Source organism: Schistocerca serialis, chromosome 2 (assembly GCF_023864345.2).
Source record: "Schistocerca serialis cubense isolate TAMUIC-IGC-003099 chromosome 2, iqSchSeri2.2, whole genome shotgun sequence".
Classification (NCBI taxonomy): Eukaryota; Metazoa; Arthropoda; class Insecta; order Orthoptera; family Acrididae; genus Schistocerca; species Schistocerca serialis.
In genome coordinates, this window is record NC_064639.1 from 760,445,309 (window position 1) to 760,452,937 (window position 7,629).

Below are 7,629 nucleotides of genomic sequence, written 5' to 3' on the forward strand. Positions count from 1 at the left end.
ACAGAGAGGCTTTGTCCCATTGGAGCCCTCAGTGGTTCAATACCCCACAACAGGCCACAGCAATCCACCTACCTGGCCGCCGCCCCACACTGAACTCAGGGTCATTGTGTGGTTTTGCCACCAGTGGACCTCCCCAGAACGTCTCATATCAGACGAGTTAACCCAAAATGTTTTCGTGGTGCAGTAATTATGGTGTACGCATATGTGGAGACAGTGTTTGCACAGCAATCGCCAACATAGTGTAATTGAGGCAGAATAAGGGGAATCAGTCCACATTCCCTGAGGCAGATGGTAAACTGCCTTAAAAATTATCCACAGGCTGGCCAGCTCACTGGACTTCGACACTAATCCGCCAGGCGGATTCATGCTGGGGACTTGCTTGCCTTCCTGTTTGGAAAGCAGTGCATTAGACCACATGCCTGGCTGGGCAGGCAGATTTTGGTTTAGTTTTGCCACTTAGTAGCCTTGTATAATAAATACTAAAGTTATTCATTTATGTAGAGTAAAAATTTAAAAGAGAAGAAACAGTTTTAAAGAGTGGTGTTTTCTAAATCTATTCCTAATTTTCATTTTCCATTGCTTCATCAGTTGAAGCGTCAGGAAAAGACATGCATTCTTTCGCAGCTAATTGAAGTTCCTTATCAGATTCGTAGGTTTTTCTAAATGTTTATTATCTCTGCAGGCAATATCGTGATTTTTACAAGCATCATCCAGTGGATTAATTCCTGAATCACCTCTAGATAATCTTTCAACTAATTTAGTTCCAGGATCACAACAATTATAACCAGGAAGATGCATTTCAAATGGTAATTTATTAATTAATTTGTTTACTGTTCATTTTTCCATGTTTTTCACTTTTCTAAAATTTTTGAGGATGATAATTTTAAATTCGAATTAAATATAGAATTCATTTACGATTCTTGATGCAAAGCCAATAAACTTATTCATTAACGTTTTTGTTATCCCAACTTTCTTATTATGGTAATTTTTATTTCCAGCTAATTCTTCTCCATAAATTACTGGTAGCTATCGGTTAAAACTCAAACATCATTCAATCAAATATATTCAATTAGTTTTTCAGTATATTTATTTACTAAAGTTTCACATGTTTTTGCATCTGAATAATCTGAATTTGTGAAGAATCTGAATCAACTATATGTTCTCGTCTTAAGTCTGGGAAATAGTCATCAACAATTTTTTTATCAAACCTTTATATTTTTTACCTCCACCCGACTTTATTTTATTTGGTTGGTATTACAATATAATCCTCCTGAATAGTATAGTATATCTGTTTAATTAGATAAATCAAATTTTTTACCCGTAGCATCGATAGTAATATGGGTTTTAGTTACAAGATTCATTAATCCATTTGTAGCTTCTTGTTGTTTATGACCAACAGTTATTTTGCCATCACTGAATGTAATGGTAAATTACCAACATATACATCTTGCTCCTCAGGACTTAATCCAAAACTTGCATCTTCACATTGTTGATATAGTTTAACATTCTTTCAGTTATATCTGGTTTTTTAACATCAATATCTTTTACTTGTTTATGAATATCTTTAGGGTCCATCTCCATTATTTTAATAAACTCTTTTATCCTTTTTCTCTCTTACACTAAGGACAACACACACACCTATAACAGAGGGAGAACTCAAACCTCTGACAAGGTGAGCAATGTTAACCATTGCTAGGCGCTTTGGACCACACGGTCAACCTGTGCAGCTGGAATGTTTGGTAAAGTAACTGATCATTTTCATAGAGAAACGTATTATTTCTTCATTTAAACCAAATACTGAATTTGGAAGACCAATAATTCATGATGCTCATTATCCGGTAGATATTTCTATTTTTGATCCTACTCAAGATTTAGAAATTACTAGAACCAATGAAAATGACAATTTGATTGACTTTACTGGTGCTAGTGTAATAGTTGTTTCAAGAAAGTCTTAATAAATTTTATCCTTAATAAATCATGAGCAAAATCGACAGTTATGTTTATTCATTCTCTATGAATGAGAAAATAATAATACTTTCAATGCACCTAACAAGGATACAGAAATAGAAGTAAATGTTGGTGATGGTTGGCTTAATCCAAATCAGGCTAAATTATACATGAACTTTAGAATTGTTATAACTAATTGTGATGGATCAGAATCAGATTATCGAACTTATGGCAGAAAATCTAATAAAAAAATTAGTCAATAATCCTGTAATAAAACTGCTTCATTTTGTGAACATAAAGAAGGGAAATAATATTTTATCTAGAATCGAACATCCTTTTATTTCCTCAACAGCTGTGTTATAGTTGATTTCATCTCTTTCTGATAAAATAACATTAAAAGAACTTATTCTTAAGAATGGAAAAATAAAAGATAAGAAAAATGAAGTATTTTATCCATTATCAATACTTGGTGAATTTCCTAAAGATTAAAAAAAATAACGTGGGAAGGAGATTTAACTGTAATTTTTACATATAGTTCAATTCTAGAGCTTCAATTCTGAGTTGGCCCAACTACAAAGGCGCTGTGGTTGATATAAAAAGTGCACTTCCAAAGGAAGGTACAATTGTCATAGAAAGATGGAAATTCGTGTTCCTATTGTTAAATATGTACCAAATTACAAGTTAGAACAACGAGAAAATATTCTTAAAAATCCATAAGTTCCATATATTTTTATGAATTTCAAATTGTAGAAGTTGCCAAATTAAGTTTTACGAATAATTTCGAACTAGATGACTCAAATAACTATAATTCAGTGAAATTTGATATGCCATATTTTGTATCTGTCACATTTCAGAGAAATCGTAAAAATAATAGGTTACCTGACTCTTTATTATTTGATCACGTTAAACTCCAGAATATATATCTGAAAAATGGAAGGAACGAAATTTCCGCACACAAGATGTGTAATATTAATCTAGCAAATAATTTTCTCAAAGTATACGATGGATTTCTCCATTTTAAATGAGTTACACTACAATTATGAGATGTAGATATTGGGCCACATTATTTCATAACGAATTATCCCATTTGTGTGATTAATATGGCATAGAAAGAATATTGTAGTTTCACAGAAAACGATTATTCAACTTCATGCGACTTCCAACAATGAACCTCCAAATGACACACTTGCTTAAATAGTTATGTATGTTCAGATAAATTTAACTTATGATGCACATCATGGAATACTTACTGAAAATTTTTAGTTACATAAATTTTTTGATTATATAAATGAATAAAAAGTTAGAAAAAGTTATAGAAGGGAAAACTTCATGATTACCTTTCATTCTGAAGTATTTTCAGAAAGATAGAGAAAATAAAAACTGAAAAATTTATTATGTCAATTAGAAAATGACATCCCATTTCATTCATTGTATTTTTCTCAAATATCTCTTTTTCTGTAGATAATTTTGAATTTTTAAAATCGGTTAATACTTGTCTGAGGAAGTCACAAGTCCTAAGGTACTGAGTCATAAAAATCGACTTTCTTGTTTATTAACTTATTTCAGTGAAATTCGTTCTCTCATCTACCATGATGGTGATTCGGACATATTTGATGAAAAACTTGAGTCCCCCATGACTATACACTAGATGCATTTTCCATATATCAAATGGTACACTAGATGCATTTTACATTTATCAAGCTGTACACTAAATGCATTTTACATTTATCAAGCTGTACATATGGTAGAGACATCTACTAGACTACACTAGAAATCCACTAGATTGCTACTTCTGTCAACAGATGACACTGATGTTTGTTCCATTTAAATTAATAGGGGAAAATTCTTGATTTTAAATATGAACTTTTTATAATGTTTATTTGGATATTGTAATTATCGTTACACATTATTTACAAGCTATTTCTCCAAATAAAATATGAAATTTTTTAAAGTAATTAATTTACACCTAAATAAATATACGAAAATGACTAAATTAGAACCAGTTCTGTCTGTCGAATACCTAGTATTTATGCAAACTGCACACTACTGCCTGTGCTCCCAGCAGCCCCAGGCCTGGAGTGGACTGGCCACTCAAGCAATAGGATCATCAAACAGCAAGATGCTGCAGAAGGAGCTCTGCCCCCTCAATTAAAGACAATGCGTGACAGATGTAGAAGAAGAGCAGCTCTTAGGAAGTCACTGAAATGGACTTGGACAAAAAACCCGGAGGATGAGAAGATGAGAAAATAGTGAAGTTGAAAAATTCCCTCTGGGGGTTTCCTTCAGATGGCGCCAAAGATTTTGCATTTTTTAATAATGAATTTATTTATTGCTTTTCTTTTTTACATTCCTTTGATTTCTTATGCTCACCTTTTATAAAAAAAAATATCAAAATTATTTTCTTGCATTGACCTTTTTTGAGAAAAATAATTATTTTATAATAGCTGAATGTGATACAAAAAATATTCATTTTTATTAATTTTTCTAAGTAATTTATACTAAAATAGGCGTTTTTGAATGAAAATGCGTGATTTTTACCTAGAATTGGGAGTTCAGCAGAAGTATTGTGTTGGTTGTAGGTAACCTGGCATGAGCCAGGACAGAGCCAGGTGAGCTAGAACCTACACAATATTTCTACTCCCATATCATGTTGAGTTATCACATGTAGAATATAGCTATTGTGCATCCTATCTTTCAGATTTAATTTCTAAGCAAATTGCACAGTAGAATCCTAGAGAAGGTAAACATCATGTGGAAGGATTGTGGACATTTTCCCAAATGACTAGTTGCATTTACCACCTTAGAAGAGAACGATAAAAGATTTAGTAATAACATTTCTACAACCTTCCAGTGAAAGAAACTTTAAGCCCTGAACGTGACTCTGATATTACCTGATTCATGGTTTGTCATCAATGTGAATGTCTTCGGCAGGGGTTGTCAGAGCCCTAATGAATAGCTGCATAAATAATGTGTTGTGGTAAGTTGTTGGTAGTAATTACTTGCATTTCCACTATTACAGCATACACACACACGAATATATACACACACATACACACAAATATATATATATGATGTCACTCAACATTAAAGCACAGATTTCTTCTTGTAGCATTAATTTTTTTAAATACTGTAGTGTGCTACCCATGGAACGTGTGTCTTTGGAATTCCATTAATCTGTCAAAATAATGTTAGTAGTGATGACCATATTCAGATCTTCTTTGAGTTGATATACGAGACTTATAGTAACGTCACATGTACTAATAATACTAATGGGTTTGTTTTGTTTGTATATTTTAATTATAATAATGTGTCTGCATTGTATCTGGTAGTGCAGTTCGGCTGAAAATGAGGTCGCCTAAGCATAAGCAAGTTTTAAATGCATGTTGGTGAGGGAAGAGGGCGAGCTCGTTTCCAGGTGGTCCAGAGAGGAAATGTGAGGAGCAGGGGAGTGCTTGACGCTTAAAAAGTTTGCAACATTTATCTGCAAAGGTGTTACCGAGTTGACTGATTTTCTGTGGTGGAATGCCGACTCCCTGAATGACTGAGTATCTTTTGCAGTAGCCAGCACAATGGTGGTGATTGTACGTATAATTATGCAACTTTCTCTACCATGTCTGGGAGATGGTTTGGCTTAGTGTTGGGCAGACACGGAGCACCCTTGTCCACGGGTCATTGATTCAGTGGCTGCTCGAAGAGTTTCATACCCTACTGGCACCTCAGCTGGCTCATTGGACTTGCATCATCTGGTGAATGCTGGGGGAGAATTCTTTGTAATCTCGGTCAATATTTGTAACTGTCTTTGATATTTCCACCAATGTTTTGGGATCTGTTTGCAATAATTATCGTTTGTGGTAGATTCCTAACCCTGAACTGATACAGTGCAGCATACTTTGTGTCAGCCATGAATTTGGAAAGGATTACACCTACCATAACGTAACTTTCGGTCATTTGTAGGTTGGGGACCAGCATTCGTGGCTATAACTCACATTTCGGAGTTTGAGGATTGGGCTCCCCTGTAGGCAACACACTTTTCACTGTGGTTGCGGTTACTGGTTAGCTCTATCTCTAGCGCTGTAATTTTTGTAGAGCTGTGCTACACATACACAGTATCTTTGGTTGGAAGCATCAGAGTTTTCTCTGATGTCATGCAGTCTAGTAGTGTAGTGGTGTTTTATCAGGGGTTTATCTATCACTATATGATATTTCTTATACATACCGTATCGTTGCTTATGAATCTATGGTGCTTATAGAATTAGCTAAGACATTATTTATATGACGTGAGGACATTATATCTATCAATGTGTTTGTTACCAACACATACAGTATGACGTCACACACCTGCTGTTAACGCAGTGGTGGCTTAGCGAATTGGGACATTACTGCGATGCACTGTCGAAAGCACCGGGTCAGAACTTGTGTAATTGAGTACAATGTGTAAAATCTGCGAAAAATGAAAGAACTTACATATCTGCCAGGGTGTGGTGTCTACTGGTGTTTTGAATGGTGAAATATTAAATTATTATTAACAAGCACACTTCAAGCGACTTAATTTGTTATCACTAACAAATAGACTCAGCCTAAAACCTGCCCCTATGGTGCCCACTCAAGTGTCACAGTTAAAAAGAGGTGAAGAAGGTGTAGGGGTAGATTCAATAGGAACGATAAATAATTCTGACACATGCTGCGTTTTGATTGGCTCACAGTGTCATGATGTTGGAAAGTTTATGGCACTTCTTGTGTTTCTGGATAAAACACAAAAAATTTTGTAAAATACTTAATATTATGAAAAATGTGTGTGACTTCCACTGGTGTCTCAAATGACATAATATTAAGTTGTTATTAACAAATATGCCTCGAGTGTTATGATTTCATGAGTTTTGTTATTAACAAATAGACACAGCCTACAACCCCTCCCCATGGTGCCCACTCAGGTACCCCAGTTATAAAAGATGAAGATGGGAAAGAGGTGATTCAGTAACAATGATAAGATATTCTGACATATGCCGCATTGTGCTTGGCTGAGAGAATCACGATGTTGGCACAACGTCGGTGACAATGCAGTTAATCTTGCGTAAATCGATAAAATATAGGAAATCTGGAAAAATATGTATGTAAACACGAAAACAGGTGAAAAATATGTAAAACTGAGGCAAATAAAAAATAAGGGTAACATGGATAAATACACAACATTATGGAAGCGTAAGAGTGCTTGCACATCTGCATATGTATGATCTCTGCTGGTGCCACAAATTATGTAATATTACATTGCAACTAAGAAATAGCAATCTCTTAGAACTCAAGTGATGTGATGTAACATAATTTGTTATTAACAAATGGACACAGCCTGATCCTCCCACTATGCTGCCTATCTCCTGACTGAACTCCACCCACTCCAGTGTCCCAGTTGTAGAAGATGAAGACCTGGAGGGGTACTTCAATCTCATTGGTTCAGACAGAGGGGAGGAGAGGTGGAGCAAGAGAAGATGTGGGTGTGGGATTTCCCCTGGGTGACCTTGATCAATTTCTGGTGGTTGCTCAGGGGAGAGGGAGTGTGGGTGCTTTTGAATGTAAATCGTCCAAGAGTTAACCTGATGCCAGATGTGTAACATGACTTTAGATGCTATAAGATCGTTATTTCGTCCAGAAGGGCCAATGCTAACTTGCTAACTCAGCAGCATGGAC